Source organism: Gorilla gorilla, chromosome 1 (assembly GCF_029281585.2).
Source record: "Gorilla gorilla gorilla isolate KB3781 chromosome 1, NHGRI_mGorGor1-v2.1_pri, whole genome shotgun sequence".
NCBI classification, from domain to species: domain Eukaryota; kingdom Metazoa; phylum Chordata; class Mammalia; order Primates; family Hominidae; genus Gorilla; species Gorilla gorilla.
In genome coordinates, this window is record NC_073224.2 from 181215427 (window position 1) to 181224718 (window position 9292).

General features: G+C 42.4%; 1 long non-coding RNA gene across 1 annotated transcript; it reads right to left on the reverse strand.

The window, feature by feature from the left end:
• Positions 1-2363: 2363 nt before the first annotated feature.
• Positions 2364-8902, reverse strand: LOC129526311 (uncharacterized). The gene is made up of 3 exons (XR_008670982.2): positions 6144-8902; positions 5834-6044; positions 2364-3737 (listed from the first exon to the last, which is right to left on the reverse strand). It is a non-coding gene; the product is annotated as an uncharacterized lncRNA (long non-coding RNA).
• Positions 8903-9292: the final 390 nt, after the last annotated feature.

A 9292-nucleotide genomic window follows, 5' to 3' on the forward strand; every position in this document is an offset into this window, starting at 1 on the left:
CCTTGCAGACCAGGCTAGAGGTATCTACTGCCTTTCTAAAATTGGGTCACAATGCATTACTCATTATTTACTTTTTGGTCTCTCAATGGGCAATTCTGGTCAATGTCTTCTTAAAGTCTTATCTTAAGAAAGTGAATATCGGGCCAGGCGCAGTGGCTTGCACCTGTAATCCCAGCACTTTGGGAGGCTGAAGCGGGTGGATCACGAGGTCAAGAGATCGAGACCAGCCTGGCCAACATGGTGAAACCTCGTCTATACTAAAAATACAAAAATTAGCTGGGTGTGGTGGTGCACACCTGTAGTCTCAGCTACTCAGGAGGCTGAGGCAGGAGAATCGCTTGAACCAGGGAGTCGGAGGTTGCAGTGAGCTGAGATCGTGCCACTGCACTCCAGCCTGGCAGCAGGGCGAGACTCTGTCTAAAAAAAAAAAAAAGAAAAGAAAAGAAAAAAGAAAAGAAAAGAAAAGAAAACGTGGTTCCTTCAGGGGGAGGGGACAAGGTAGGAGGGGAGGCCACAGGGGCAGGTGGTTCCAGATAGTATGTGGTTTAACTTGCCATGTCCGAATATAGTACCCTCAAGTCGTCAACAAACTGAGCAGCCAGATGATGGTGAGCAAAGAAAACCCAGGTTTTTTCTGAAAATCACACTAGTTCATTCTTTTTTTTTTTTTTTTTTTTTTTTTGGATAACCAAAGCAGTTTTGTTTTTTTTTTTAATTATTATACTTTAAGCTTTAGGGTACATGTGCACAATGTGCAGGTTCGTTACATATGTATACATGTGCCATGCTGGTGCGCTGCACCCACTAACTCGTCACCTAGCATTAGGTATATCTCCCAATGCTATCCCTCCTCCCTCCCCCCACTGCACAACAGTCCCCAGAGTGTGATATTCCCCTTCCTGTGTCCATGTGATCTCATTGTTCAATTCCCACCTATGAGTGCGAATAGGCGGTGTTTGGTTTTTTGTTCTTGCGATAGTTTACTGAGAATGATGATTTCCAATTTCATCCATGTCCCTACAAAGGACATGAACTCATCATTTTTTATGGCTGCATAGTATTCCATGGTGTATATGTGCCACATTTTCTTAATCCAGTCTATCATTGTTGGACATTTGGGTTGGTTCCAAGTCTTTGCTATTGTGAATAGTGCCACAATAAACTGCACAGGAAAAGAAACTACCATCAGAGTGAACAGGCAACCCACAAAATGGGAGAAAATTTTCGCAACCTATTCATCTGACAAAGGGCTAATATCCAGAATCTACAATGAACTCAAACAAATTTACAAGAGAAAAACAAACAACCCCATCAAAAGGTGGGCGAAGGACATGAACAGACACTTCTCAAAAGAAGACATTTATGCAGCCAAAAAACACATGAAAAAATGCTCACCATCACTGGCCATCAGAGAAATGCAAATCAAAACCACAGTGAGATATCATCTCACACCAGTTAGAATGGCAATCATTAAAAAGTCAGGAAACAACAGGTGCTGGAGAGGATGTGGAGAAATAGGAACACTTTTACACTGTTGGTGGGACTGTAAACTAGTTGAATCATTGTGGAAGTCAGTGTGGCGATTCCTCAGGGATCTAGAACTAGAAATACCATTTGACCCAGCCATCCTATTACTGGGTATATACCCAAAGGACTATAAATCATGCTGCTATAAAGACACATGCACACGTAGTTCATTCTTAAGGCAGAACCATTCCTGTGGTAGTTGCCTCCGCACTACCTTATTTAAAACTGACAATAGCCCATCAAGGTAATTATCACAGGCCTGTTCTCAGGCAAGGAAACTGAGACCTAGAGTCATTACACAGAATAGCTAAGGCCCCATGACTGCAGGAGGCAGGAGCAGGATTTGACTTTAAGTTCAAGCTCTTGATCATGAAATCAAACCACCTCTGAAGAAGAAAACGAAAAACATTTAAAATTTTATAAAATTCCAGTGGCTCAGCAACATCACACTCCCTAGTGATAACTTGACACATAGTAGGTTTACAACAAATGCCGATATTTTTTCCTTCATGTAGAAGGCGAATGGGGAATTCCAGGGGCCTTTTTATTTTCTCTCTCATCCATATCTGGGCTTTCTGCCCCTGCTGTTTTAAATTCCATTTGAAATGAAAAAAATACATAACTAAAAACCATCCTCTGCCAAGCCATTTGGATTTAAAACAGATGGGCAGAAACCTGGAAGGAGTCAGGATTCTCCCTAATATATCAAATATTGCAGCCAGCGCCCATCTGAGAGGCTTTGCTGCATTTTGTAAAGAAAACAGGCCATATTTTGAAAATGGATGAGTAAGGTTCACTGTTTTGACTTGTTTCAAGGTCTGGAGGCCAGGGTTGGTTTTGATCTGACAGGTCTGAGTCTTCAACCGTAGGTTATTTCTGTGCAAAGATTCGAAGAGGCAGCACGCTCACCAGGCACAGACCTGAAACCGTGTCCCTTTGAAGACTTCTTCGGTGGGTCTTAAGCGGGATTTGGTGCCCATTGTGGAATCACAGTAATGAACCCAAAACTAATGTTTTTCATTACAACAGCAAATGAGTCAGCCCCTCTGTTTGCTCAGGTGTGCAGCTGTGTGCCCCATGCCCTGATCTCTATACAATAACAAAATAAATATTTTTCGAAGGAAGAAATTAAAGATGAAGGAATGCCACAAATGATGGGGTGGGGGAAGCGAGAGATAGGAGACTCTGGTCTCTTTAAAGTAAGATAATGTATTTGCTATATAATCTCTTTACTAATTGGTAAAGAGTCCGTGAAGAAAATAAGAATCTACTAACGAAGTGGCAGGATTCATCCAATCAATTACTAAACACATCCCAACTCCGCAGGTGGCTCCTTGGACTCGAAAAACAGTGCCGGTAGATGGCGCCAGAGGGCAGGTTCCCTGCTTCTCGGGATTTAAAGGATGAGAAAAAACCCAGCCAACAAATTGGGCTGGGACAAAAGTATGGGTGTCGTCCGCCTTCAGAGGAGACCAAGTATAAACACATTTTTTTTTAACAGAGTGGGGAATCTTATGTGCTGGAAACGTCCTTGCTCCACCAGCCGGAGGCCAGGAAGCGAGCGCCAAACGCTGTTTGCAGGACAGCTCTTATTTCAGCAGTGAAGACTAAGGTTCAGCAGGTAGGAGGCCTTGAGAACTAGCACCGAATTTCCAAGATGCCCACGCTGCGATGGAGCTGCGGAGTGCTTGGCTCAGGGAACTCATTGGATAACGAGACAAGAGACACGTGCGATATTGGAATAAACCCATCCAAACTCATCTACATTAACAGGGGCACCAGCTTACTATGCTGGAGAAGATTTGAAGATCAAGCGTTAGACAGAACTGAGTTGAAATCTTAGATACATGACTTTGGGTAAGTCTCTTTCCTTCACTGGGCAACAGTTTACTTATGCATGGAATAGGTGTCATCGTTGTAAAGGAGGGAAGTGTTGATTTTTGGAAAACGCTTAGCACAGCACTCAATAGTCAGCAACTCTTCCAATCATATCATTAAAACCCATTCATGTGGGAATCAGGATCATGCTGGGTGGGAAAAACAACCTTCTCATTTGTGTTATCCGTGTGCCTATGTGTGCTGATTCTCCATGGGCTTATCACAGTATTTTGCATTTTTAAACTTCATGCAGGCCATTAGGTTGGCTACTCCTTTAATGTAAGGGCTACTTTGTAAAGTTCTCTTTGCATCCCCAGCATCTATCACGGTCCCTGGAATGTGATAACATCTGTTAAATACACAAGTTTTTCTTAGGAACAAGTTGTTCCAACCCACCAAGCTGAGTGATTCAGATACAGTATTATGGCCACATCTTTTCCTTCACTGTGCTCAGCAAAGAAAGAAAATACTACAAACCCAGTGATGAAAATGAATTTTGAATTTTTAGCCAAAGACCAAATGGGAGCCAGATGCTGAGCAGCCATCTTCAGGAATGGCCAACTCAACCAGCCAAGGCTCAAAATAAATTCCAAGACGGGATTACAACATTAGAAGCAATTCTATGATTTTTGTGTCATAGCTGAAGACTTGGACATATGGCATTCTCATCCATGCATGCCAAAAAGAGCGATGGAGACAGAAAGGAGGGAAGGACCTGGACGGAAGCAAATGTCAGGAAGCCAACAAGATCAGGGATGTCAAGCTGGGGCCAATACATAGGAAAGTGGAGGCCATGGGTTGGCTATCATGAGTCATATAGACTTGGTCACTTAGTAGCCCTTTGATTGGGTAAAGTTACTTGTTTGCTGAGAGGCTTAATCTCTTCATCTATAAAATGGGGTGTATTAGTCAGGATAGGTTAATCTGTGCTGTGGTAACAAACTGAAATCTCAGTGACTTCACAGAACAAAAATTAATTTTTTACCCACCCAAAGTCAAGTCAGTGGGAATCCTCCTACATCCAGTGACTTAGAGATCCCATTTTCTTCTGTCTCGTGACACTACTATCTCATCATATGGCTTCCAATGTTACTGTGTCAAGAAAGAGAGAGCTGGAGAAGTTATACTGGCTCCTAGGTGCCTCAGCACACAAGCAATGTATGTAATTTCTGCTTGGAGCTCATTGGTCAGAATAAGACACATGGCCCAACTCAACTGCAAGGAAGACTGGGAAATGTGGAAGAGTGGTAGATATTTGGGGAACACTAAATATGCCTGCCCCACAGGGTAATAATTAACTCGATCAGAATTGGATTTCATTGCATAAAACAGAGCAGCTAAATAACTCTTTTAATGGCTTTAAGGAGTTAGAGATTTATTTTGCCTGTTATAAAAAGTCTGGAGGAAGGCACTGTAGCAGCTCCACAGCCATCAGGGTCATAGGCTCCTTCTCTGTTTCTGTTCCACCATTCTTCGCATATGGCTTCCATCCTAAAGTTACTTCATGGTTACAAGGTGCCCTCCAGCTATCATGTCTACACTGCAGCCAATATTTCACAGCAATGAAAGGCACTCTATCAGCATTAAACAGCTTTCTCTGAAGCTTACCCAGCAACTTATATTTATATTCTTTGGCTACTCCTAGTTGCAAAGAAAGCTGGGAAATGTAGTCTTTAACATCTGTGAATGGGAGAATGAATACTGGGTAGGCAACTAGCAGTTCATACCAAAATAATATTTAATTCATGGGTTTGTGGTGAGTACTGTACAAAAGTTAAAAGCACTGCTCAGGACCTGATCTTTGTAAGTGCCCGATATATGTTAGTTGTGGGGGTCATTTTTCATTCTTGTTTGTATTAACCAGGTCATCATTTAAGAAACCAGACTTTGGTGACGGCATCTCAGGGACCTGTCAAGGAAATTGATGAGTCTCTCATCTTAGTAGGGAGAATATGGAAGAGCACAGCAGGTTATAAGAGCACCAGGCCTTGGGTTAGGGATTAAGACAGGGAAATGGTCAACACTCAAGAGGAAGGACCAACACAAAATGTCATTCTGCTGGGCTGGGCCAAGCCAGCAGGGAGAAGGAAGGAGGGCAGGCAAAGAGGCAGAATATGGCAGCTATAGGTTTTCCTGAGGTTAACTTTGTTTGAGAGATGTCATTGGCAGAGAAGATAATTCAAGAAAATATTGTGAAAGACCAGAAATTGTCCCAGTGACTGCCTCGGTTGGCACCTGTGAGAAGTCAGCATCTCTTGCACTCTTAACTTTGCATCTTTCCCCTTTCTACTCACTGACCTCACTCCATCTCTGCAATGTCACCTCACCTCTTCACTTGATTTCTATCCCCACAAATCTCAGCCCTTCTTACTGCCATTGCTTTTTCCCTCTTTTATTCAGCCTCAGTACTTACTTCCTGAGTACTTACCATGAGCCAGACATAATTTTTTGTACTGGGGATACAGTGGGGAATAAGATAGGCAAGGTCCCTTGTTTTATGAAGTCTATGTGATGCTTTGGCCTCCTTCCTCCTTGGAATGATGCCTTCTAGGTAATTCCTCTGGAACTTCTGGAAGCCCCCGCGATTTATCGTTTGGTATCCTGCATGCAACTCACCCACCACCTCTTTAGTCCTATTCCTGAGGATGAAATCAAACCTCATAGTCACTACAACCCAGATATTAGGGAGATGACTTAATTCTAAGTCCCACCCAGTAAAAAATCAAGACTCTTCATACCTCACTTTAGAGTTGGCTCAGAAACAGGGCAGGGTTAAGCCTATGGGTGGAGGCATTAATGGCTTCACCTGGGAAAAGCTGGAGAAGAAAACAGGTATAATTAACAAGGTAGGAGAGACCAACCTGTATAGTTTCAAATATTTGGGTAGAAAAGTGAATAGCTTCTTTTGTCAGTTAGGGTTCTTGATTGCAAGCAACATAAATGGACTCTAGGTAACTTAAATAGGAGAGGTGTACCGGAAGGATATGGGGCATTGCAAATTAGATTTGAAGACGCTGAAGTGTCAGGCCTCAGAAAGAACAGGATCCAACGCAGCTCAGGGAATTTGTTTGAGTTCCATGTCTCTGTTAGAGAAAATGATCCCCAGTCATATGTCTATGCTTTTTATCCATATCCAAGAGACAAATTATTCGAAGAGAGAGGGATATTATGGTCGTAGTTTGAGTTACATTTCTACGTCTTCCCATCTGTAGCCCAAATGACAATTTCTACCAAGTCTGTAAGCAAAGGAACCTGGTAGTTTGTTCCCCAAACCAAAATTGAAGTATGCCTGCCAGAATGGGAAGTGAGTGCTGGGCAGGCAGATAACTCAGCTGTCTACCACTCCACTCTAGATAATTTTCTTATTTTCAAACCTATGGGTTTAAGAACATTTTATGAGCTTCCATAAGAATAATTCCTTCTGAAAACATTTTCAATTGTGGGAATCAAGACTGGCTCAATCCTTAATAGTTGCAATAAACTAGATGCTTAGGCTGGGAATTTGGAGTGGGGCTGATAGAAATAACAATTATAGGTGATTTAACAATCCAAAAATATATTTTACTTTTGTATTGTTTGGGCTTTTACAATCTGTTCTACATGTTTATAATTATAATTTTGTTATATTTTTAAAAATCAGTAATATATTCACATGGTTTAGTCACCTTCCTCCATCCTGCTGCCTAGAATGTGGATATGTCATTTTGAATCATGAAGGCAAAACCCTAGGAATGGCAGAAAAGTGCACTGGAAGGAACTAGGATCTGATGACTTTATGCAACAGGGACATTATGCCAGCCCTGTCCTGTATCGCTCTAGATTTTTATGTAATAGAGAAATAAGCCACTCTCACTTGGCTTTTTTCTTTTATAGCCAAGACTAATCCTAACTGATTCCCTAAAGTTGCACCACCAGTAAGTGATGGAGTCTTGATTCTAATTCAATTCCAGGGCCCGGATTTGGGTGAGAAAAGAGGGTGACCCAGAGGGCAAAATTTAAGGAGGCTCTCACTTACAGGATTGTGCAAGTGCTGACTCTGTGCCTGTATGACCCTGAGAGTAGGTGCCTCCTGAAATTTTGCCCCTTAGGCACCTACCTTACCCCAGAGGCTCAGCTTCCAGAACCCAGGCTCTTTCAGCCTCAACACACTGACAGGACAAGGCCCAAGGTTGAATCAACCTATTGCTACATCATCACCATGAAAAAGTAACTGGACTTAGTCAGAAATTTATAATACATTTTTTTGACATTGACTATAAAATGTAAGAGTCAAAAAGTTTCTGAAGCCTCCATTCCATAGCACCCCTGCCATTCTGAGAGCTAGCTTTTATCATTTGCTGGCATGAGAGTCAAGAGCCCTCCTGAAATAACTCGCCCTCTCATCCACTCTCCAAGCAGGCAATCTTGTTTATATATCATTTCTCCCACATGAATCATTTGTAGCAAGAGTACAGCTTCCACTTGTCCATGAGAAACGTTCAAAACAATCTTTTCTACTCTACATAAAACCTCAGGAGTAACAATAGGCATTCAGAATGAGGCTGCTATTTGTCAGCCTCTCAAAGTCACGGAACAAATGAAAGTAACTATGAGCCATCAAAAATCATGTTGGGAGAAAAAAAAGTTCCTTCGGGTAATCGCTCATTTTTCTGAGCCCCCACCACCCCCCGCCTTCTTCAAAACTGGCTTTTATATTATGCTTCCAGCAGAAACCTCTCTAGTTCCTTCTGCTTCTAGTTCCAAGGTGTTATTTTCACATAAAGCTTCCTGAGATCTGTGCAGAGCCATCACAGGGAGAGGTAGAGGGCTAGTGTGGGGGGCAGGGTTAATTGCCATTTGCATCTTAGGGATCAGAACCCTACGTGAAAGGTTAGGGGAAAAGGTAGAGTCATTTCTTAATATTTTGTTTATTTGATATGCTGAATTTGTGTTGAGTTCCACAAAGAATTTCCAAAAAATAAATTTTCTGCAGAATCCCTGCAAACCCTTTGAGAATAGAGAAAGGGTAGGGAAGAGACAGGGGCTGGAGAAGTCAACATAAGTAGAGAATGTGGTCTAGATGGTGGCTCGTGAATATCAGACCCTATCCCAAAGGCTTTACGTTAATCCTCACAGCCCACCTTCAAGGTGTTTTTAATCTTCATTTTACAGGTGGGGAAAGTGAAGCTTGGAGAGATTAAGTAACTTGTCAAAAATCACACAACAAAGAATGGCAAGCAGAGATCCAAACTCAGATGAATCTGACTTGGTATCTTTGCTCTTTCAGGTGTTGCCTCGTTGTCTGTGAAAGCTCAGTCAATTTCTTGTTAGAGGAAAGATCAGCATGATGTGAGGAATCAGGCAATTAAGGATCTTGTCCCAGCAGGAGACAGAGCAAAGCTTTCCATTTCCCTGGACCTCAGCGTTCTCATCCGTGTAATGAAGGAGTAGGGCTAGATGGTTCTTAAAGTACTTCTGCTCTCTGATGTATGAGTGTCCATGTCTACATTCATTAAAGGCATCCAACAAAAGAATTAAAATAACAGGAAGGGTGAGCCACAGGCAGGATCCCTCCCTGTGGGTCAGGAGTCCAGGAAATGCCAGAGATAGCCACTGCAGGATAAATAAACTGAGCTTGATATTTTTTGCACTCTCTCATTTTCTCATCACCTTCTTCAGCCCTTGTCTCTACCATCCAGGTATCCTGACCCTGGCTTTACCACCTCTAGTGCTCCCTCCCACTCGTAGCACCCTATCTGGGCCTTCTTGGATGCCTGCAATGCTGGTTAAAAGGTGTAACTTTTTATCTAGCCAAATGCATAGCTATTTTTTGCAAATTATAAGAAGCTGCCCCTCCCACCTGGGTAGACATGACCCTACATGGGGATATGTGTCTTGGTAAGCAGAG